The sequence below is a fragment of the Anomaloglossus baeobatrachus genome, chromosome 6, assembly GCF_048569485.1.
Source record: "Anomaloglossus baeobatrachus isolate aAnoBae1 chromosome 6, aAnoBae1.hap1, whole genome shotgun sequence".
NCBI lineage: Eukaryota > Metazoa > Chordata > Amphibia > Anura > Aromobatidae > Anomaloglossus > Anomaloglossus baeobatrachus.
The window spans coordinates 385,233,872-385,258,194 of NC_134358.1; the positions used below are offsets into that span (position 1 = coordinate 385,233,872).

The 24,323-nt window shown below is 52.9% G+C and overlaps 1 long non-coding RNA gene across 1 annotated transcript; it reads left to right on the forward strand.

The window, feature by feature from the left end:
- Nucleotides 1–2,633: 2,633 nt before the first annotated feature.
- On the forward strand, nt 2,634–8,438 carry LOC142244366 (uncharacterized). The gene is made up of 2 exons (XR_012724527.1): nt 2,634–2,787; nt 6,382–8,438. It is a non-coding gene; the product is annotated as an uncharacterized LOC142244366 (long non-coding RNA).
- The last annotated feature ends 15,885 nt before the right edge of the window (nt 8,439–24,323 follow it).

A 24,323-nucleotide genomic window follows, 5' to 3' on the forward strand; every position in this document is an offset into this window, starting at 1 on the left:
GCAAAACACGCACCAAATCGCGGTAAAAACGCATGCTTTTTTTATGCGTTTTTTCGACGCTAGTACGTCTTTGTACGTTTTTAGCGGCCAGAAACGCACAAAAACGCAGCGTCAAAAAAACGCAGCGTGCGCACATAGCCTAAACATGTGCATGTGGCCTTTATACTGAGGTAAAGCTCACCAAATACTAAACATGTGCACGTGGCCTTAATACTGAGGTAAAAGCTCACCAAATACTACACGCGTGCACGTGGCTTTAATGCGGAGGTAAAAGCTCACCAAACACTGAACGTGTGCACGTGGCTTTAATGCGGAGGTAAAAAAAAACCTCACCAAATACTCAATGTGTGCACGTGGCCTTACTACTGAGGTAAAAGCTCACCAAATACTAAACGTGTGCACATGGCCTTACTACTGAGGTAAACGCTCACCAAATACTACACGCGTGCACATGGCCTTAATACTAAGGTAAAAGCTCACCAAATACTCAATGTGTGCACGTGGCCTTAATACTTTGGTAAGGCTATGTGCGCACACTGTGTTTTTTTTGTGACCACAAAGATGCAGCGTTTTTGGCCACAAAAAACGCACAATAACGCACCCGCGATAGAAACACACCAAAAAAACCCACATGAGTTTGTGTTTATTGCTGCGTTTTTTCCAATGCATTGCATGGGTGAAAAACGCTGGAAAAAATGCAGAAATAAATGACATGTTGCATCTTTGTGGTCACCACAAAAACGCACTTAATACAAAATGCACTGTGCGGACAGCAAAAATGAAAACTTATAGACTTTGCTGGAGAAGCAAAGTCATGCAGTTTTTAGACCAAAAACGTACCCGAAAATTGCGCAAAAATGCTGCGAAAAATGCAGCGTGCGCACATGGCCTAAAAAGCTCAAATACTAAACGTGTGCATAGTTGCGTAACTACAGTTTGATGGGCCCTGGTGCAAAATTTGGACCGGGGCCCCCCCTCCACGTACACCGCCACTTAGGGTACGGGATAATGACACTGACACTCGGGGTACAAGATAATGATGCTGACACTTGGCTCCAGACCTCCATGTGTTATGCAGCCAGCCACCCCCCAAGGACTCCATATGTCATGCAGCAAGCCCCCCCCCCCCCCCCCAGGGCATCCATGTGTCATGAAGCCAGCTCTCCCACGGCCTCCATGTGTCATGCAGCCAGCTGTCCCACGGCCTCCATGTGTCATGCAGCCAGCTGTCCCACGGCCTCCATGTGTCATGCAGCCAGCTGTCCCACGGCCTCCATGTGTCATGCAGCCAGGGCCCCCCCAAGGACTCCATGTGTCCTGCAGCCAGCCCCCCCCCCCCAAGGACTTCATGTGTGATGCAGCCAAGCCCCCCCAAGGACTCCATGTGTCCTGCAGCCAGCCTCCCCGTGCACTCACTGATTTATTAAAAAACAAAACAAAAAAAAACAAGTACTCACATATCTTTTCCTTCCACCTCACCTCTGTCCTCTACTTGTTTCATTGCTGCTCGTCGTCACTTCTGTCTTCGTTCCCCCGTGGCTCCGGTCGGCGTCCTCCTGTGCTCTCACCACACACACAGTCGCACAGGAGTGACGTCACTACGCAGGCACGGGGGAAGACTGATGTGCATAGAGCGACGCCGGCGTCGCTCTATGCAATATCAAAGCAGCGTGAGGTGACGGGAGCGCAGTGACGCCACCGCTGACACCAGACAGGGGGGCCCGGTTTCAGCGGCGGTGACCGGGTTATATAGCGGGCCCCGCGCCGTGTGGTATGCGGCAGAACAGCGCAGCTCCCCTCTCACAGAAAGGAGCTGACTACTGATCTGCCGGGCGGCCGCGGGCCCCAAACCGCCCGGGCCCGGTCGTAATGGAGACCGCTGCGACCGCGGTAGTTACGTGTGCACATGGCCGTAATACTGAGGTACAAAAAAAACCTCACCAAATATTTAATGTGTGCACATGGCCTTAATACTGAGGTAACAAACTCACCAAATACTGAACATCGGCACGTGGCCTTAATACTGAGGTAAAAAAAACTCATCAAATATTCAATGAGTGCATGAGGCCTTAATACTGAGGTAAAAAAAAAAAAAAACTCAAACACTGAACATGTGCAATAATGTGGTAAAAAGCTCACCAAATACTAAACGTCTGCTCGTGGCCTTAATACTGAGGTAAAAAAACCTCACCAATACTGAACATGTACACGTGGCCTACTGAGGTAAACAAAAACCCTCACCAAATATTCAATGTGTGCACATGGCCTTAATACTGAGGTAACAAACTCACCAAATACTGAACATCGGCACGTGGCCTTAATACTGAGGTAAAAAAACCTCATCAAATATTCAATGTGTGCAGGGGGCCTTAATAATGAAAAAACAGACCAAATACTTAATGTGTGCATGTAGACTTTACTGAGGTAAAAAACTCACCAATACTGGACGTAATACAGAGGTAAAAAAAACCAAACTGTCCATTCTCTGAGAGCAGCTGTCAAGTCAAGAAACTGCAGCGCGCCGGGTCCTAATCCAATCCATTGTCCTGACCGCCGGAGCTGACTTCCCGGTCAGAGACACGGCTGTAATGTGACCGGGTCAGCTGATCACAGTGCAACCCGAGCGTCAGGGCCGCAGCGCAGAGGCGGCAGCGCAGCGTCTACAGAGGAGATGATTTCTTGAGGGAACAACGTCACCAGGAGGGGCGGGGCCTCCTCCGTGCAGATCTGTGAGTGGGAAGCAGCAGTGCTCGGCCTCCTGCAGAGCGGACGGATCCTGACCCTGAGGTGGGAAATCAGCTTTTGCTCATTAGTTATAAATCTGGGGTTTTACACTGTATTTTGGGGGCAGAAAAAAAAGTGTTTCCTGTCACTACTGGGGGCTTTAGGTCGTGTATATCTCACGGGCAATGTACTGAAGCTGTGAGCATGGTGCTGTGGAGGCTTCCATAAGGAATGGGGTACAGGGCAGTGGGTGACGCTGCATGTTTGTCGGTGCTTGCAGGAGGAGATATTGCACGTTTGGGGGGGGGGGGGCTCGCACTGGGCAGGGGTGATGCTGTGCGTTTGGGGGTTCACACTGGGCAGGGGGGTGACGCTGTACGTTTGGGGGGGTTGCACTGGGCAGGGGGCGACGCTGTACGTTTGGAGGGATTCGCACTGGGCAGGGGGCGACGCACATTTGGGGGGCTTGCACTGGGCAGAGGGCGACGCTGCACGTTTGGGGAGGCTCGCAGGGGGTGACTGCATTTTTGGGGGAGCTCGCACTGGGCAGGGGGTGACGCTGAACATTTGGTGGGCTCGCACTGGGCAGGGGGCGACGTTGCACGTTTGGGGGGGCTCGCACTGGGCAGGGGTTGACGCTGCACATTTGGGGGGGCTCGCACTGGGCAGGGGTTGACGCTGCACATTTGGGGGGGCTCGCACTGGGCAGGGGTTGACGCTGCACATTTGGGGGGGCTCGCACTGGGCAGGGGGCATCACTGCATGTTTGCGGGTGGCTCGCACTGGGCAGGGGGCGACGCTACACGTTTGGGGAGGCTCGCACTGGGCAGGGGGCGATGCTGCATGTTTGGGGGGGCTCGCAGAGGTCGACGCTGCACGTTTGGAGGGGCTCGCACTGGGCAGGGGGCGACGCTGCACGTTTGGGGGGGCTCGCCCTGGGCAGGGGTGATGCTGTACGTTTGGGGGGGTTTGCACTGAGCAGGGGGCGACGCTTTACATTTGGGGGGGTTTGCACTGGGCAGGGGGCAACGCTGTATGTTTGGGGGGGATTCGCACTGGGCAGGGGGCGACGCTGCACGTTTGGGGGGATTGCACTGGGCAGGGGGCGACGCTGCACGTTTGGGGGGGCTCGCACTGGGCAGGGGGCGATGCTGCACGTTTGGGGGGGCTCGCACTGGGCAGGGGGCGACGCAGCTTGTTTGGGGGGGCTCGCACTGGGCAAGGGGCGACGCTGCACGTTTGGGGGGGCTCGCACTGGGCAGGGGGCGACGCTGCACGTTTGGGGGGGCCCGCACTGGGCAGGGGGCGACGCTGCACGTTTGGGGGGCTCGCACTGGGCGGGGCGACGCTGCACGTTTTTGGGAGACTCGCACTGGGCAAGGGGCGACGCTGCACGTTTGGGGGGGCTCGCACTGGGCAGGGGGCGAGCCTGCACGTTTGGGGGGGGCTCGCACTGGGCAGGGGGCGAGCCTGCACGTTTGGGGGGGGCTCGCACTGGGCAGGGGGCGAGCCTGCACATTTGGGGGGGCTCGTACTGGGCAGGGGGCGAGCATGAACATTTGGGGGGCTCGCACTGGGCAGGGGGCGACCCTGCACATTTGGGGGCTCGCACTGGGCGACGCTGCACATTTGAATGAGCTCGCACTGGGCAGGTGGCAACGCTGCACGTTTGCGGGGGGGGCTCGCATCGGACAGGGGGCAAGGCTGCACGTTTGGGGGGGCTCGCACTGGGCAGGGGGAGAGGCTGCACATTTGGGGGGGCTCATACTGGGCAGGTGGTGACACTGCATGTTGGAGGAGCTTTCACTGGGGAAGGGGCTGTGTTGAACGTTTGGGAGAGCTCCCGCTGGGCAGGGGGCCGACGCTGCAAGTTGGTGAGGCTCAAGCTCGGCAATGCTGCACGTTTGGGGGGCTCGCACTGGGCAGGGGGCGATGCTGTACGTTGGGGAGAGCTCCCACTGGGCAGATGGCTGTGTTGAACGTTGGGGAGAGCTCCCACTGGGCAGAGGGCCGATGCTGCAAGTTGTTGAGGCTCAAGCTTGGCAATGCTGCACGTTGGGGGGGGCTTGCGCTGGACAGGGGTCTGATGCTACAAGTTGAGGGGCTTGCACTGGGCAGGGGATCCACGCTGCAAGTTGGGGGGGCTTGCGCTGGGCAGGGGGCCCACACTGCAAGTTGGAGGGGCTTGCGCTGGGCAGGGGGCGCACGCTGCAAGTTGGGGGGGCTTGCGCTGGGCAGGGGGCCCATGCTGCAAGTTGGGGGGACTTGCGCTGGGCAGGGGGCCCACGCTGCAAGTTGGGGGGGGCTTGCGCTGGGCAGGGGGCCCACGCTGCAAGTTGGGTTGGGCTTGCGCTGGGCAGGGGGCCCACGCTGCAAGTTGGGGGGGGGGCTTGCGCTGGGCAGGATGTCCACGCTGCAAGTTGGGGGGGCTTTGCGCTGGGCAGGGGGCCCACGCTGCAAGTTGGGGGGGGGCTTGCGCTGGGCAGGGGGCCCACGCTGCAAGTTGGGGGGGGGCTTGCGCTGGGCAGGGGGCCCACGCTGCAAGTTGGGGGGGGCTTGCGCTGGGCAGGGGGCCCACGCTGCAAGTTGGGGGGGGCTTGCGCTGGGCAGGATGTCCACGCTGCAAGTTAGGGGGCTTGCGCTGGGCAGGGGGTCCACGCTGCAAGTTGGGGGGGCTTTCGCTGGGCAGGGGGTCCACGCTGCAAGTTGGGGGGCTTGCGCTGGGTAGGGGGGTCCACGCCGCAAGTTGGGGGCCTTGCGCTGGGCAGGGGGCCCACGCTGCAAGTTGGCGGGGCTTGAGCTCGGCAATGCTGCACGTTTGGGGGAGAGCTCGCGCTGGCCCGGGGGCCGACGCTGCAAGTTGGTGAGGCTCAAGCTCGGCAATGCTGCACGTTTGGGAGGGGCTCGCACTGGGCAGGGGGGCGACACTGCACGTTGGAGGGATCTCGCACTGGGCAGGGGACTGACGCTGCAAGTTGGGGGGTTTGCGCTGGGCAGGGGGTCCACGCTGCAAGTTGGGGGGTTTGCGCTGGGAAGGGGGTCCACGCTGCAAGTTGGGGGGCTTGCGCTGGGCAGGGGGCCCACGCTGCAACTTGGTGAGGTTCAAGCTCGGCAATGCTGCATGTTTGGGAGGGGCTCGCACTGGGCAGGGGGCGACGCTGCACGTTGGAGGGAGCTCGCACTCAGCAGGGGGCTGTGTTGAACGTTGGGGAGAGCTCCCACTGGGCAGAGGGCCGACGCTGCAAGTTGATTAGGCTCAAGCTTGGCAATGCTGCACGTTTGGGGGGGGCTTGCGCTGAACAGCGGGCCCACGCTACAAGTTGGGGGGCTTGCGCTGGACAGTGGGCCCACGCTACAAGTTGGGGGGCTTGCGCTGGACAGGGGGCCCACGCTACAAGTTGGGGGGCTTGCGCTGGACAGGGGGCCCATTCTACAAGTTGGGGGGCTTGTGCTGGGCAGGTGGACCACGTTGCAAGTTGGCGATGCTTGAGCTCGGCAATGCTGAACGTTTGGCGAGGGGGGGGCTCGCGCTTGGCCGGCGGCCATGTTGAACGTTGGGGAAAGCTCCCGCTGGGCAGGGGGCCGTTTTGCACATTGGGGGAGCTCGCACAGGAAATTGTGGGTTATTAATCTTCTTCCTTTGTTTTTCAAATTCAGGTTGTGACTACTGGCAACTGGGTGTAATTGCTCCTCGTCGTCCCACCTTAGAGACCGAGAGAACAGTGTGGTCTAATCCACATCAGATTTCCTGTGTCCTTCAATGTATTCAACGAGAGAAGATTTTTATGGTAGATGCAGAAATACAATTTTTACACCTAAAAGAGACGGGACTCGGGTACAAAAGATGATATTTTTTTTATTTATTTTTTTTATTGTCGCTAATGTCCAACATGGCTTAATTCTACGTACACTACAGTTCAAAAGTTTGGTGTCACTCTGACAATTTTGTGTTTTCCATGAAAAATCATACTTTTATTTATCAAATGAGTTGCATAATGAATAGAAAATATAGTGTAGACATTGACGAGGTTAGAAATAATGATTTTTACTTGAAATAATAATTTTCTCTTTCAAACTTTGCTTTCGTCAAAGAATGCTCCTTTTCATCAATTACAGCTTTGCAGACCCTTGGCATTCTAGCTGTTTTTTTGCTGAGTTAATCTGGAGATATTTCCCCCCATGCTTCCAGAAGCCTCTCCTACAAATTGTATTGGCTTGATGGGCACTTTTACGAACCATACGGTCAAGCAAGCTGCTCCCACAACAGCTCAATAGGGTTGAGATCTGGTGACTAGGCTGGCCACTCCATTACAGATTGAATACCAGCTGCCTCAGGGAATGGCATGGCATTGCAAAATGGAGTGATAGCCTTCCTTATTCAAAATCCTTTTTGTTTTGTACAAATCTCCAACTTTACCAGCACCAAAGCAACCTCAGACCATCACATTACTTCCACCATGCTTGACAGATGGCGTCAGGCACTCTTCCAGCATCTTTTCAGTTGTTCTGCATCTCACAGATGTTCTTCTGTGTGATCCAAATACCTCAAACTTCGATTCATCTGTCCATCACACCTTTTTTTCCAATCTTCCCCTGTCCAATGTCTGTTCTTTTGCCCATATTAATCGTTTCCTTTTATTGGCCAGTCTCAGGTATGGCTTTATCTTTGCCACTCTTCCCTGAAGGCCAGCATCCCGGAGTCGTCTCTTCACTGTAAACATTGACACTGGCGTTTTGTAGGTACTATTTAATGAAGCTGCCAGTTGAGGACCTGTGAGGCATCGATTTCTCAAACTAGAGACTCTAATGTACTTGTCTTGTTGCTCAGTTGTGCAGCGCGGCCTCCCACTTCTCTTTCTACTCTGCTTAGAGCCTGTTTGTGCTCTCCTCTGAAGGGAGTAGTACACACCGTTGTAGGAAATCTTCAGTTTCTTGGCAATTTCTCGCATGGAATATCCTTCATTTATAAGAACAATAATAGACTGGCGAGTTTCACATGAAAGTTCTCTTTTTCTGGCCATTTTGACAGTTTAATGGAACCAACAAATGTAATGCTTCAGATTCTCAATTAGCTCAAAGGAAGGTCAGTTTTATAGCTTCTCTAATCAGCGAAATTGTTTTCAGCTGTGCTAACATACTTGCAGAAGGGTTTTCAAGGGATTTCTAAACATCCATTAGCCTTCTAACAGTTAGCAAACACAATGTACCATTAGAACACTGGAGTGGTGGTCGTTGAAAATTGGCCTCTATACACCTATGTAGATATTGCATTAAAAACCAGACGTTTGCAGCTAGAATAGTCATTTACCACATTAACAATGTATAGAGTGTATTTCTGTTTAATTTAATGTTAGCTTCATTGAAAAAAATGTGTTTTTCTTTACAAAAATAAGGAAATATCTAAGTGACAATAAACCTTTCAAATGTAATGTATTGACTTGTAAAGTTGATTGTTATATATTTGTATTCCTGACCTATTGTCTCCTCCCCATTACCCTGTGGGCCCCCAAGGGCAGGGTCCGCTCTCCTCTGTACCCGTCTGTGAGGATTGGTTTATTCACTGTAATTTACATCTGTATTTTGTGTGTAACCCATTCCCATGTACAACATAGAATCAATGGTTCTCTATAAATAATAAAAATGTATAAATATATTTTTCTCCTTTTTGTTAGAATTATTGATAAACTTGTTTTAATAAAACTGTGTTAGAAGTATGGGATGAATGTTCATTTCTATAGTTATAAAGCTCGGTGTGACATTAGTGAGCAGTAACTGCTGGTTGGATCTGTATTGAGCTAGATTCACACATTGTTGTAGGTAGTTTCCACAACAACTCACACAGTCCTCGCATTTAGATCCCCCACTAAATTCTTCAGATCTTTAGTCTTCAGCAGCCCCCTGATTCTCACTTATGCCACAATTATTAGGCCCCAGCCTTGTTTCTCAGTGTTTCCTGCCTTTTGTGGAGACATACCGTATTTTTCTGACTATAAGGCTAGGTTCACATTTCCGTCAATTTGTATCAGTCACAATCCGCGGCTCTGGTAAGCAACGGAATCCATTTGGCGGATTCCGTTGTTCCCATAGACTTGTGTGAGCGGCGGATTGTGACTGATGATGCTGCATTGCATCCTCCGCCCGACTGATCCGCTGGGTGGCAGGAACGCAGCATGTAACGTTTTTTGAGCAGCGCAATCCGTAGGATTTTGCTGCGCATGCTCTCTCTGGCTCCCTGCACACGTAACCAGGGTACACATCGGGTTACTAAGCAATGCACTTTGCTTAGTTATCCGATATTTACCCTGGCTACGTGTGCAAGGAGTCAGCGCTAAGCGGTGTACGCTGGTAACCAAGGTAAATATTGGGTAACCAAGCAAAGTGCTTTGCTTAGTTACCCGATATTTACCCTGGCTACGTTTGCAGAGAGCCCAACACTTCCCCACTCTGCTCCGCCTACTCCCGCACTCGGCATGTACACACACACACCTGTCCCCAGCCATTCAGTCCCCGGCACTGACGTCCTCAGCGCCATGGCCCCGCTTGGCTCCACGCACACATTCTCGGCGGTCGAGCGATCGGCTGATCACCCGGCGGCCGGCGGCCGGCTGCTGTGAGCGATCGACTGATCGCTCTTTTTTTTACAACGGAGTCCGACGATTAATTCTATTCTTGTCATCCGTTGTACAACGCATCAGTCACAAGTGTCAAGCAACGCATGTGACTGATGCAAAACAACGGAAATGTGAACCTAGCCTAAGACGCAACTGACCATAAGACGCACCCTGGTTTTAGAGGAGGAAAACAGGAAAATAAAATTTTAAACAAAAAATGTGGTCATGACACACTGTTATGGGGCGAGGATCTGCTGCTGACACTGTTATGGGGGTAATGTCCCCAAATTCTCTAACAAAGGTACCCCATCCTGGTAATGATCCTCCTGCCTTGTATATGATCCCCATCCTTGTGTAAATGTACCTCATCCTGGTATATATTCCCATCCTGCTATATACCGCCATCATGGTATATATTCCCATCCTGCTATATACCACCATCGTGGTATAGCCCCAATCCTGCTACATAGCGCCATCCTGGTATATGCCCATATCCTGCTATATAAGCCCATCCATTCTGCTATATACCCCCATCCATTCTGCGATATACCCCCATCCATCCTGCTATATACCCCCATCCTGCTAATGGCCTGTATCCTGTGGCACACATAAAAAATAAACATTTATACTCACCTTTCCTTGCTCCATGCAGCATCGCTCCTCCTCCTGTCAGTGCCGGCAGCAGCGCCGCTGGAGTGTGGAGCCGTCACCGTTTCCTGCAGCATCGCTCATCCTACTGTCTGCCTGTCAGCTGACCTGTGTGGAGACTAGCGGCGCCCACAGCAATGATGTCATCGCTGTGCTCACCACTCTCTACACAGATCAGCTGGCCGGCAGACAGGAGGAGATCGCGATGCTGCAGACAATGGTGATGGGTGAGCATACTGATTCACTGCCCCCCGCGCTGATGATAATGATGCGGGGGGCAGTGAATACAGCCGCACATGATCACTTCAGGCTGTAGTTGCCAGGGGTGATCACGCGGGCCGGCTGTTAATTATGCGCGCACCCCCCCGCCCATCATCACGCCCACCTGTCAGCGCCGACTTCAGCGCTGAGGGACGATGGGTGGGAGGATGGGCGTACATATCAAATGAGTGGGCCCACGTGGTCATGGCAGGCTGCTACAGCCTGCTCATGCCACCGATGACCCGCTCCACCGCAGCACCCTCATTCCCCGCAGCCACATTCAGAATATAAGACGCACCACCCACTTTCCCTTAACATTTGGGGGGGGGGGAAAGTGCATCTTATAGTCCAAAAAATACGGTAACTCCATGAGGCTCACACGGCCTGATTTAGGTCATATGGGGAGAAACTTTTTTTTTTTTTAAAGGGACGCAACTTGCTTGACGCTGAGGGTCTGAAGAGTCCATGCAGATAAAGTTTAAGATAATGAAGGGTCCTGCATTATAGACAACGGACACCCCGCAATCAAACTCACCGGACGCCGAGCGGGATGACCTGCAGTGGATCGCACACATCAGATCGCGAACACACACACTCACCACAGCCCGCAATACAGATTTTTTTTCTGGCCGTCAGAATCCTGAGACGCATTGTGGTGGAACGCAACGACCTGCGGCTGCGGATGGAATGTTTATAGGACCTGCAATGCATAACTTCCTCCCATCTTTTCCTGCGGCCAGAGGCATTCTGTAGCGCTGGAAGTGTGTGTGTGTGTGTGTGTGTGTGTGTGTGTGTGTGTGTGTGTGTCTGGTTTCAGACATCCATGTTTTAGGTACGTGTGATATCCGTTTTTAACACGGATGTCACACGTACCCATGTTACCATATTGTGTACTCACACAGCTGGGTTTTCACACCGTGTGGCAGAGCTATTTCACACGGAGACGTGTTCATTTTTTCTCCGGCAGCATGGGTGTTATACGGACCGCACACTGATGTGATCCGTGTGACGTCACTGTGACACGGACTGGAGAAAACATGGGTTTTTAAATAAAAATATTTTCTATATTTACCTGTATCCAGCAATGCTGTCTCTGGCTCTGCTGCCTCCTGCTCCTGACCCCTGCTCATTATTTTCATTGATTATTCACCGCAGTGAGCAGCTGGGAGCAGGGGCATCACGGTGACAGCACGAGAGACAGCACCGCCGAGGACAGCATCGCTGGGGACATTGCTAGTGACAGGTGGGTATCCTGCCAGCAGTGTGTGTGCAGTGACGTCCAGGAGGTCATCGGAATTCCCAATGAACTCTGATGACCTCCTGATGACACCCCTGCGACAACTGCGCTACAGCGAGTGTCACGATGGTGACTTCCAGGGGTTCAGGAGAGTTCATTGGAAACTCCAATGACCCTCATGATGTCACTGCACAAACTGCTGTATACTCACCTGTCACTGGTGATGTACCCGGTGGTGCTGTCCTCGGCTGTGCTGTCCGGTGCTGTCCCCGGCGAAAACACTTTAAGACCGTGTCTTATTTTTGAAAAAATATGGTAGCAGAAAGCAGCACTTTTATCTGTTTTGGAATTGAGCAGTGGTGCACATGTTCAGTCTGAGCTCCATTCTTGTCCTATGTGGCTGCCAAGTGATGTTCTGTTTTGTTTTTTTTTTTTGGCAGCCACATTGAGAATGAGTAGAGCAATTGTCTGAGACATCCAATTTGTTGCTCCAATGGTTAAAAATTCCCCGTTTTCTCAATCAATAAGTGCGGGTCCAACTAATCAGACAGATAATCACCTAGTCCATGAATAGGTGATACCTTGTTTTCACTACGCAAACCCTTTAAGGCCCATAAACAACCAATTCCTACAATCGTTTGGCCAACAGCTACAGGAATGCTCGGCCAAATGTACTTGTGTTCTCTATCAGAGCAGATGTCGGCCTCCTCTGGGGTGGATTATCTTCGAAGAAAACAAAAGCATCAACAATTGGAATTCCAACACGCCAGTTCCTACCCTGCCTTGACATCCATTCTCAAGGTAAGTCGGGAAGCCCCCATACACATCGGATTGTTGTCTGATCCTGCCGACTTTAGCCCTATATGGATGGTAGCCTTCATATAATCTGTATAAGGGCTTATTCAAACATCAATGCACGTACAATCTCTGAACGCAATGCATGGACTGGCCAAGGTCGTCCTTATAGGCAGTACAGTGAGCTCAGAAATCATGAACCTTAGTGCAGCAACTCTGATCTAGTCATCTCTATAGTGAGACAGCTAGAGTGGAGTCGCTGCAGGGAAGACATCCTTATAGACAGTTCAGTACCCAGAAATCATGGACCTAGGTGTAACAACTCCGATCTAGTCATCTGTACTGAAACATCTATAATGTATGTGTTCTACGGAGGACATGTGCGCACATAGCGTTTGTCCCTGCAGAAATTTCTGCAGCGATTTGAACAGCACATGTGCGCTTCAAATCGCTGCAGAAAGAGTCCGTAATGAAAAAAAAAAAGCCGATTTCATGCGCTCTGAGTGCAGCCCCTCCCATAGACAGAGCGGGGACTGCATGCAGAGTGCAGGAAAGAAGTGACATGTAACTTTTTAGAACGCACGCTTCGGGCAGCAGCCGAAGCACTGTGCTCTAATACGCCACGTGCACACGTCTCCTGCATAATATTCATAGATTATGCTGGGGATGCAGGACGCATGCAGTTACGCTGCGGTGCAGATTGCAGCGTAACTGCATGTAAATACGCATCGTGCTCACATAGCCTTATAGACAGTACAGGGTACACAAAAATCATGAGCCTCAGTGCAGCAACTCTGATCTAGTCACCTCTGTAGAGAGATAAAATGGAGTTACTGTACAGAGGACGTTCCTTATAGACAGTACTGTGAGATCAGACATCATGAACCTCAGTGCAGCAACTCCGATCTAGTAATCTCTGTACTGAGAAAACTAGAATGGAGTTGCTGTACAGAGGGTGTTCCTTGTCACTGCATATATCCAGATGTCATCCGACTGCAATGCAATATTTCACAGGCACCCATAGACTTGTATAAGTGCGAGTGAGTCGAGACCCTGCAATTGCAGCATGCTGACATTTTTTCCTCAGTCTGATTAGAGTTGAAGAAAAAAAACGTAGATCTGAGCTGCACCATTGTCTAACATGAGGCTGAATGCAATGTGAGATTTTCTCGAGTCATCAGCCAGTGTGATTCTGGCCTTATAGATAGTACAGCGCTCAGAAATCACGAACCTCAGTCCAATAACTGCGGTCTAGTCATCTCTGTACCGAACAGTGCTGTAACTAGAGTTTGATGGGCCCCAGTGCAAAGTTTGGACCTGCCCCCCCAACACACACAAACACACACACACACGGTATGGGATAATGACACTAAGGGGGTGTTACACGGGACGATATATCGTGCAATCACATGAGCGATCGCACCCGCCCCCATCGTTTGTGCGTCATGGGCAATTTGTTGCCCGTGTCGCACAAAGTCGTTAACCCCCGTCACACGTACTTACCTCCCCAACGACCTCGCTGTGGGCGGCGAACATCCTCTTCCTGAAGGGGAAGGGACGTTCGGCGTCACAGCGACGTCACACAGCGGCCGCCCAATAGAAGCAGAGGGGCGGAGATGAGCGGGACGTAACATCCCGCCCACCTCCTTCCTTCCTCATTGCCGGCGTTCGCAGGTAAGCTGCAGTTCGTCATTCCCGAGGTGTCACACGGAGCGATGTGTGCTGCCTCGGGAACGATGAACAACCAGCACGCAGAAGGAGGAACGATTTTATGAAAATGAGCGACGTGTAACAAGCAACGATAAGGTGAGTATTTTTGCTCATTACCAGTCGCTCGTAGCTGTCACACGCTACGATATGTCAAACGATGCCGGATGTGCATCACGGAATCCGTGACCCCGATGACATATCGCCCGATATACCGTAGCATGTGACGCCGCCCTAACACTTGGCTCTTTCCCTCAGCACTCAGGTTTCCTTTGTTCTGATATCCATCTTGTCCTCAGCACTCAGCTTTCCCATGCTCTGATATACGTCTTTCCCTCAGCACACCGCTTTCCCCATATCAGAGCATGGGAAAGATGTTAGCAGAGCATGGAAAAGCTGTGTGCTGAGGGAAAGAGCCTCTTTCCCTCAGCACAAAATTTTCCCATCCCATGTTTGTGTCTTTGTCCCCCCTCGTATATACAGTTAGGTCCAGAAATATTTGGACAGTGACACAATTTTCGCGAGTTGGGCTCTGCATGCCACCACATTGGATTTGAAATTAAATCTCTACAACAGAATTCAAGTGCAGATTGTAACGTTTAATTTGAAGGTCTGAACAAAAATATCTGATAGAAATTGTAGGAATTGTACACATTTCTTTACAAACACTCCACATTTTAGGAGGTCAAAAGTAATTGGACAAATAAACCAAACCCAAACAAAATATTTTTATTTTCAATATTTTGTTGCGAATCCTTTGGAGGCAATCACTGCCTTAAGTCTGGAACCCATGGACATCACCAAACGCTGGGTTTCCTCCTTCTTAATGCTTTGCCAGGCCTTTACAGCCGCAGCCTTCAGGTCTTGCTTGTTTGTGGGTCTTTCCGTCTTAAGTCTGGATTTGAGCAAGTGAAATGCATGCTCAATTGGGTTAAGATCTGGTGATTGACTTGGCCATTGCAGAATTTTCCACTTTTTTGCACTCATGAACTCCTGGGTAGCTTTGGCTGTATGCTTGCAGTCATTGTCCATCTGTACTATGAAGCGACGTCCGATCAACTTTGCGGTATTTGGCTGAATCTGGGCTGAAAGTATATCCCGGTACACTTCAGAATTCATCCGGCTACTCTTGTCTGCTGTTATGTCATCAATAAACACAAGTGACCCAGTGCCATTGAAAGCCATGCATGCCCATGCCATCACGTTGCCTCCACCATGTTTTACAGAGGATGTGGTGTGCCTTGGATCATGTGCCATTCCCTTTCTTCTCCAAACTTTTTTCTTCCCATCATTCTGGTACAGGTTGATCTTTGTCTCATCTGTCCATAGAATACTTTTCCAGAATGAGCTGGCTTCATGAGGTGTTTTTCAGCAAATTTAACTCTGGCCTGTCTATTTTTGGAATTGATGAATGGTTTGCATCTAGATGTGAACCCTTTGTATTTACTTTCATGGAGTCTTCTCTTTACTGTTGACTTAGAGACAGATACACCTACTTCACTGAGAGTGTTCTGAACTTCAGTTGATGTTGTGAACGGGTTCTTCTTCACCAAAGAAAGTATGCGGCGATCATCCACCACTGTTGTCATCCGTGGACGCCCAGGCCTTTTTGAGTTCCCAAGCTCACCAGTCAATTCCTTTTTTCTCAGAATGTACCCGACTGTTGATTTTGCTACTCCAAGCATGTCTGCTATCTCTCTGATGGATTTTTTCTTTTTTTTCAGTCTCAGGATGTTCTGCTTCACCTCAATTGAGAGTTCCTTAGACCGCATGTTGTCTGGTCACAGCAACAGCTTCCAAATGCAAAACCACACACCTGTAATCAACCCCAGACCTTTTAACTACTTCATTGATTACAGGTTAACGAGGGAGACACCTTCAGAGTTAATTGCAGCCCTTAGAGAACCTTGTCCAATTACTTTTGGTCCCTTTAAAAAGAGGAGGCTATGCATTACAGAGCTATGATTCCTAAACCCTTTCTCCGATTTGGATGTGAAAACTCTCATATTGCAGCTGGGGGTGTGCACTTTCAGCCCATATTATATATATAATTGTATTTCTGAACATGTTTTTGTAAACAGCTAAAATAACAAAACTTGTGTCACTGTCCAAATATTTCTGGACCTAACTGTAGTTTTCCAAATATTATAATGGCCCCCACATAGCCTTCCATATAGTATAAGGGGCCCACATAACCCTTCATATATTAGAATGCACCCCAATAGTCCTCCATGTATTATAATGCATTTCCCATAGTACTCCATGTATAAGGTAGCCATCATATCCCTGCAATTACTGTAATACAACTCCCATAGTCCTCCATGTATTGTAATTCACCCTATAGTCCTCCATATATGACACTGCACCCCATAATTCTCCATATATTATACTGCACCCCATAGTCCTCAATATATTATACTGCACCACATAGTCCACCATATATTATAATGCACCCCCCATAGTGCATGTATAAGGTAAGCCCATTAGTCCATATAATATAATGCAGCCCCCATAATCCTGCATGTATTATAATGCAGGCCCATAGTCCTATATGTGTTATAATGCAGTCCCCATAGTCCTTCATATTATATTATTCACCTCATAGTCCTCCATGTATTATAATACAGCCCCATAGTCCAAGTATAAGGAAACTCCATTAGTCCTCCATATAATGCAGCCCCCATAGTCCTATATGTATTACTAGAAGGTGGCCCGATTCTACGCATCGGGTATTCTAGAATTTACGTATTGTGTATTTCATGTATGATTTTTGTTATATATATATATATATATATATATATATATATATATAGATGTTGTTGTGTGTAGTTACCAAGTGTTTGTGTAGGGCGCTGTACATGTTCTGGGTGTTGTCTGGGTGTGACGGGGGGTGAGAGCGGTGTTGTATGTGTGTTGCGTGTGTTGCGTTGTTTGTGGAGCGCTGTGTGTCTGTAGCGTTGTGTGTGTGTTGCGCGGTTTGTGTGTGTGTGGTGTGTTTTGGGGGGAGGTATGTTTTGTGCAATGTGTGTGTTGTGCGGTATGTGCGTATATTTGTGTGTGCCGCGGTGTTTGTGTGTTGGGTGTTGTGTGTGTGCAGCGTTGTCTGTGTGTGTGGGTGTCTGTGTAGGGCAGTTGTTTGTGGTTCCCAGTGTGTGTGTGTGTGTGTGGTGTGTTGTGCAGTGCGCGCGCGTGTGTGTGTGTGTGTGTGTGTGTGCATCAGCCTCTCTTCTCTCAGCCTACCTCTCCCAGCCTCCCTCCTCCCAGCCTCCCTCAGCATCAGCTTCCCTCTCCCAGCCTCCCTAAGCATCAGCCTCCACCAGCATCAGCCTCTCTCCTTCCAGCCTCCCCCAGCATCAGCCACCGCCAGCATCAGCCTCTCTCCTTCTAGCCTCCTCCAGCATCAGCCTCCCTCTCCCAGCCTTCCCCAGGATCAGCGTCTCTCCTCCCAGCCTCCATCCTCCCAGCCTTCCCCAGCATCAGCTTTCCCCTCCCAGCCTCCCTCAGCATCAGCCTTCCCCAGCATCAGCCTCTCTCCTCCCAGCCTCAGCCTCTCTCCTTCCAGCCTCTCCCAGCATCAGCCTCTCTCCTTCCAGCCTCCCTCAGCATCAGCCTCCTCTTCCCAGCCTTCCTCAGGATCAGCCTCTCTCCTCCCAGCCTCCTTCTTCCCAGCCTCATCCTCCCAGCCTCCCTCAGCATCAGCCTTCCGCTCCCAGTCTCCCCCAGCATCAGCCTCCCCAAGCATCAGCCTCCACCAGCATCAGCCTCTCTCCTTCCAGCCTCCCCCAGCATCAGCCTCTCTCCTTCCAGCCTCCCTCAGCATCAGCCTCCCGTTCCCAGCCTTCCCCAGGATCAGCCTCTCTCCTCCCAGCCTCCTTCCTCCCAGCCTCCCTCAGCATCAGCCTTCCCCTCCCAGTCTCCCCCAGCATCAGTCTCCCCAAGCATCAGCCTCCACCAGCATTAGCCTCTCTCCTTCCAGCCTCCCCCAGCATCAGCCTCCCCAAGCATCAGCCTCCACCAGCATCAGCCTCCCTCGTCCCAGCCTCCCCCTCCCCCTCCCAGCCTCCCCCAGCATCAGCCTCTCTCCTCCCAGCCTTCCCCATGATCAGCCTCTCTGCTCCCAGCCTCCTCCAGCACGCCGTGCTCCTCTGCCGACACTCACACACCCGATCGCATCCACTCACACACACCCGATCGCATCCACTCACACACACCCGATCGCATACACTCACACACACCCGATCGCATACACTCACACACAAAGACACACACACTGACGATATTGCACATACGCGCTGATACTCACAACATCCGGGGATATCACATGCTTCTGGCCATGTGATCCCCCGGCAGGTCCTGGAAGCTCACAACAGCACAGTATCGCCGCCGAGAAGCAAGCGATATCCCAGGATGCTGTGAGTATGTGGATGCGATGTGATGTGTGAGGTGTGTGTGAGTGTGATCTGATTTGTGTGTGTGTGTATGTGTGTGTGTGTGTGCTGTTATGTGTGTGTATGTTCCGCAGCTGCAGGACCTTGATGTGTGGATGCGATGTGATGTGTGTGTGAGGTGTGTGTGAGAGTGAGTGTGAGCCGGTGTACACTGGTAACTATGATACACATCGGGTAACTAAGGGACCTTAGTTACCCGATGTGTATAATGGTTACCAGCTTTCACGGCCTCCGTCAAGATCCCAGCATCGCAAGGTTATGTCTGGCGCTGCCGGGATCCTGACGGAGCCGGTGTAGAAGCAAGCGATATCCCAGCATGTTGTGATGTGTGAGGTGTGTGTGAGAGTGAGTGTGAGAGTGAGTGTGATCTGATGTGTGTGTGTACTCACCTGGGAATCGGAGCTCCGTGTCAGTTGGGCCAGAGCGAGCGTGCATTGCGTGAGGGGGGCGGGGCCTGCAGAGAGCCGGGGCGAGAGGCCAATCCGTGTGGGGGGCGGGGCCATGGCGAGCCCAGCGGCCAATCAGCTTTGTGTCACCGTAAGGACATGTCACGGTGACACAATTTTGGAGCATGACAGACAGACAGACAGAATAAGGCAATTATATATATAGATAATGCAGCCCCATAGTACTACATATTGTATTATGCAGCTCCATAGTCCTCCATGTATAATACACCCCTGTAGTTCATGAATAAGGTGTCATCATATTGTATTATGCAGCCCTATACTCCTCCATATATAAAGTACTCCTGTAGTCCATGTATAAGGTATCCTTCATATTGTATTATGCAGGCCCATAGTCCTCCATGTATATTGCACACCTATGGTCCTTGTATAAGGTAACCCCACTAGTCCTCCATAAATGGCAGCCCCCATAATTATTTATGTATTATAATGCACCCTATAACCCGTCATATTGTATTATGCAGCCCCATAGTCCTCCTTGTATAATGCACCCCTATAGTCCTTGTATAAGGTAACCCCATTAGTTCTCCATAAAATGCAGCCCCATAGTTCTTTATGTATTCTAATGCACCCTATATCCCTTTATATTCTATTATGCAGCCCCATAGTCCTCCATGTATAATGCACTCCCATAAACCTCTGGCCACTGTGTACTCACTGATTAAAAAAAAAACAAAAAAAAAAAAACAACAAGTCCTCACCTCTCTTCGTTACCCTGCTGCTCCGGTCAGGGCATCTTCCTTTCCTGTGCTCTGCAGTCTCAGCACAACAGGTGCACAGTTGTGACATCACTACGCTCTGCTGCGCTGAGACATTGAGCACTGGCACAAGGGGAGAATGAAGAAGGATGGAGCAGAGCGCTCCGCTCCATTTTTCATCATTGCTGTGTGCGATGATGGAACCAGTGGGAGGGCCTGGAAGATTGCAGGGGCCAGGGTGTGGGCCTGGCAGCCTCCAGGGGCCATGTTTATTTCTGGCAGCCTCTATGGGAGAGTTTGTGGGTCTGGCAGCCTCCAGGGGCCTTCAGACTTCATTTGCCCAAATTCCTCCAGGGGCCAGTTCATTTGCTGGGCTACCTCTAGGGGCCAGTTCCTGGGCCTTTCAGCCTCCAGTGGCCAAGGTGTGCCCTGGCAGCCTCCAGCTGCCTGTGTGTGGGCTTGACAGCCTCAAGGAACCAGTGTATGAGCCCCACAGCCTCCAGGGGCCAAGGTGTTCGTCCAGAAACTTCCAGGGGCAAGGGTGAGGGCATGGCAGCCTCCAGTGGCCATTTCATGGGCCTGAAAGCTTCCAGGGGCCAGTGGGTGGGCATGGCAGCATCCCGAGGCCAGCGCATTGGCTGGGCAGCCTCAAGGAACCAGTGAGAGGTATTAACCGCCTCCAGGGGCAGATTTGGGGCCTTTATAGCCTCCAGGGCCCAGTGCCTGGGCTTTAAAGCCTCCAGGAACCAGTGGGTGTGCTTTGCAGCCGTCAGGGGCACTTGTGTGGGCCTGGCTGCCTCCAGGATCCCTTGAGTGTGTCCGACAGCCTCCAGGGGCAAGTTTATGGGCCTTACAGAATCCAGGGCCAGAGCATGGGCCTGGCAGCCTCCAGGAGCAAGTGGGCGTACCTCGCTGCTTCCAAGGGTGCGTGTGTGTGTCTGGCAGCCTCCAGGGGCCAGTGTGAGGGTCCGGCAGCCTCCAGGGTCCAGTTAGTGGGCCCGGAAGCATCCAGGGGATATTGTGTGAGTCTGTTAGCCTTCCAGGGCCAATATGAGGGCCTGGTAGCCTCCATTGTTTATGGAGTGGGCCCTGCAGCCTCCAATGGCCACTGTGTGGGCATGGAAGCCTCCAAGGGTGAATGTGATGGCCCAGCAGACTCCAGTGTCCATTGTATGAGCCTGGGAGCCTCAAAGAAACAGTTTGTTGGCTCAGCAGCCTCCAGGGGTCTGTGTGTGGGTTTGGTATCCTCTGGGGGCGAGTTCATCGGTCTGGTAGGCTCCAGGGGCCATTGGGTGGGACTGGCAGCCTCCAAGGGCATGTTTATGGGCCTTGTATCCTCCTGGGGCCAGTGCGTTGGCCAGACAGCCTCCAGGGGCCAGTGTTTTGCTTATCTGCCTCCAGGGCCAAGTGCATTGGCTGGACAGCCTCCAGGGGTGAGTTTATGGCTCTGGCAGACTCCAGGGGCCAGTGCTTTCCTTGTCGGCCTCCAGGGGCCAGTGCGTTGGCTGGGAAGCCTCTATGGACCCTTGAGTGCGCCTGACAGCCTACAGGGGCAAGTTTGTGGGCTTTACAGTCACCAGGGCGCAGTGCGTGGACCTAGCAGCCTCCAGGGGCAAGTGGGTTTGCCTGTCTACCTCCAGGGTCCCGTGTGTGTGTGTCTGGCAGGCTCCAGGGGCACGTGTGTTGGTCTGGCAGGCTCCAAGTGCCAGTGCATTGGACTGGCAGCCTCCAAAGTCCAGTGCATTGGCTGGGCAGCCTCCAGTGGGAAAGTCTGGCAAATTCCAGGGGCCAGTGTGTGGGTCTGGCAGCCTCCAGGGGACATCGTGTGGCCCTTGCAGCCTCCAGGGGCCCGTGTGTGGCCCTGGCAGCCACCAGGGGCCAAGCTGTGGGCCTGGCAGCCTCCCAGGCCCAGTGTGTTTGCTAGGAAGCCTCCAGGGGCCTGTGCGATAGCTGGGAAGCCTCCCCGGGTCAGTGGGTGGGTCTGGCAGCTTCCAGAGGCCAGTGCATTGGCTGAGCAGGCTCCAAGGGCTAGTGTGTTGGCTGGGCAGCCTTCCGGGTTCATTGGGTGTGCCTGCCAGCCTCAAGGGGCCAGTGTGTTGGCCTGGCAGCCTCCACGGGCCAGTGGGTGTGCCTGGCTGCCTCCAGAGGCCCGTGTGTGTGTCTGGAAGCATCCAGGGAGACATGCGTTGGCTGGGCCAGTGGAAGGTCCTGGCAGATTCCAAGGGCCAGGGTGTGTCCTGGCAGCATCCAGGGGCACTTGTGTAGACCTGACTGCCTCCCGGGGACCTTGAGAGCACCTGACCGCCTCCAGGGGCCAGTTGGTGGGCCTTACAGTATCTAGGGGCCAGGGTGTGGGCCAGGCAGCATACAGGGGTCAGTTCATTTTCTGGGCTGCTTCCAGGGGCCAGTTAGTGGGCCAGGCAGCTGTCACGCTCCCCGGGTCCTCGGCTCCCCTCCCCGGGTCCTCTGCTCCGCTCCCCGGGTCCTCAGCTCCGCTCCCCGGCTCACCTGCCATGCTCCCCGCTCTCCAACCTCCGGTGCCCGTCCTTCCCAGGCCCCCTGGTCTCCGCTCCCGGCGCCCGACGGCTTCCCAGGTCCTGGCCGGCTCCCCTGCGTCCTCCTCTCAGCTTCCTTCCCTGGCTTCTGGCACCCGGGCTGCGCGCATGCGCATTAGGGCGCGCGCGCGGTCACTGACCCTTTCTTAAAGGGCCAGTGTCAAATTACAGGAAATGATGCACATAGGTACAGGGTATATAGGGGGTTAATGTCCAAGGGAGCGGGGCCTGTTCTTCGTGTTTTCCCAAGCTAGGAGTCAGGTCTCCTTGTGTTTTGTGAGATACTTACCTCTCTATCTTCTAGAGCCGATCCTGCATCGCCATCCGGTTCTGCGGTACCTCGAACCCCGAACGCTGTCCATCTGCCATCCTGACAGTCCGTACCATCTCGGATCCCTGCGGTGACCCGTCATCTCGCTCCAACGGTTCCGGACCCCGCCTGACACCATCACGGCTTCCGAACCTGAGCTCCGTCACCCGAACCACCATCAGTGACCTCGTGGTCCCAGGGACTTCTCCATTTTCTCCCAGTGCACGGACTGTCCTGCTACCTACAGTGCTCCGGCTACCGGACTCCTTTCCCTCATCCAGGAGTTCGGCCCAGTGGATCCACCTCCAGGGTCTACCCGTCCATCTGGCCCTAACAGTAAGAACAGGCCATGGATCCCGCCGAAGCACTAGCGGCCTTGCATGAGGAACTCCAACGCCAGCGTGAAGTTCAGACCCGCATGCTGAACTTTATGACTTCCGTGGACACCCGCCTGACCACGCTACAAGCGGCAGTCACGTCTTCAACATCCCGAGCCTCCACTAGTCTAGCCACGACCCCCGCTCCCGTGGCTGTCTCTTCGGCTGCTTCCGGACTGCGTTTGGCCACACCACCCCGGTACGCCGGAGATCCCAAGACCTGCAGGGGGTTTATAAACCAATGCTCCCTCCATTTCACGCAGCTGCCACATCTGTTTGCCTCCGACCAAGCCAAGGTCGCCTTCATCATGTCTCACCTAGAGGGCGAGGCACTGGCGTGGATGAACCCCTTGTGGGAGAAGGAGGAACCTATGACCAAGAACCTCCAGGAGTTCCTGCAGGCCTTTCGCAGCACCTTTGACGAACCCGGACGCGCCTCCGCGTCTGCGTCATCACTTCTCCGGTTACGTCAGGGAACACTGACGGTGGGTCAATACGCCATCCGTTTCCGCACCTTGGCTTCAGAACTCGGGTGGAATAACGAGGCCCTAACCGCCGCCTTCTGGGAAGGACTATCGGGTCGAATCAAAGATGAGCTGGCTGGACGTGATGTACCGTCCATCCTGGACGCCCTGATTACCCTAGCGACTCGAGTGGACATACGCTTTCAGGAGCGGTCCAAAGAGGTATCCCGTGAGAGACGTCCGGTACGGCATTCCTCTCCTCCACGGAAGCCCGCCGTACTCCAGTCAACGGCCTCTGGTGTCTCCGTCCATGAGCCCATGCAGATCGACCGTGTGCGACAGTCTGAACAACGTCGAGCAGAGCGGCTCGCCAAGGGTCTCTGCTTTTACTGCGGAGAGGGCACACACCTGCTACGCGCCTGTCCAGAGAGGCCGGGAAACTCCAAAGCCTAGGGTTGGTAGGAGAGGCCACCCTAGGTGCTGGGACTCTCTCAGACCCAGTTACATGGACTGTGCAAGTGACAACGGGAGAGACGCGGTTCACGGCTGAGGCGTACCTCGATTCTGGGGCAGCAGGCAATTTCATCCAGCAGGCCACGGTGGACAAGTACCAGGTGCCTGTTACTCCACTCGACAAGCCCCTCGTGATTGCCTCTGTGGATGGGAGACCTCTCTCTGACACCATCTCCTGGATCACCAAGCCGCTTGAACTGCGTATCGGTGCTCTGCACACCGAGAACATCGCTCTCTACGTCCTCCCACATATGTCACATCAAATCCTGCTGGGTCTTCCCTGGTTGCGGACACACGAGCCTTCAGTCAGCTGGGGCACTGGTGATATTACTCGATGGGGGCCTTCTTGCCATGAGAGGTGTCTGAAGACCATACAACCCATCCGGCGACCTCCGGTTCCCGAGTCCCTACCGGGACTGCCCTCAGCCTATTGGTCCTTCGTGGACGTCTTTGACAAGAAGGAGTCCGAAGTACTTCCGCTACATCGTCCTTACGATTGTGCCATAGA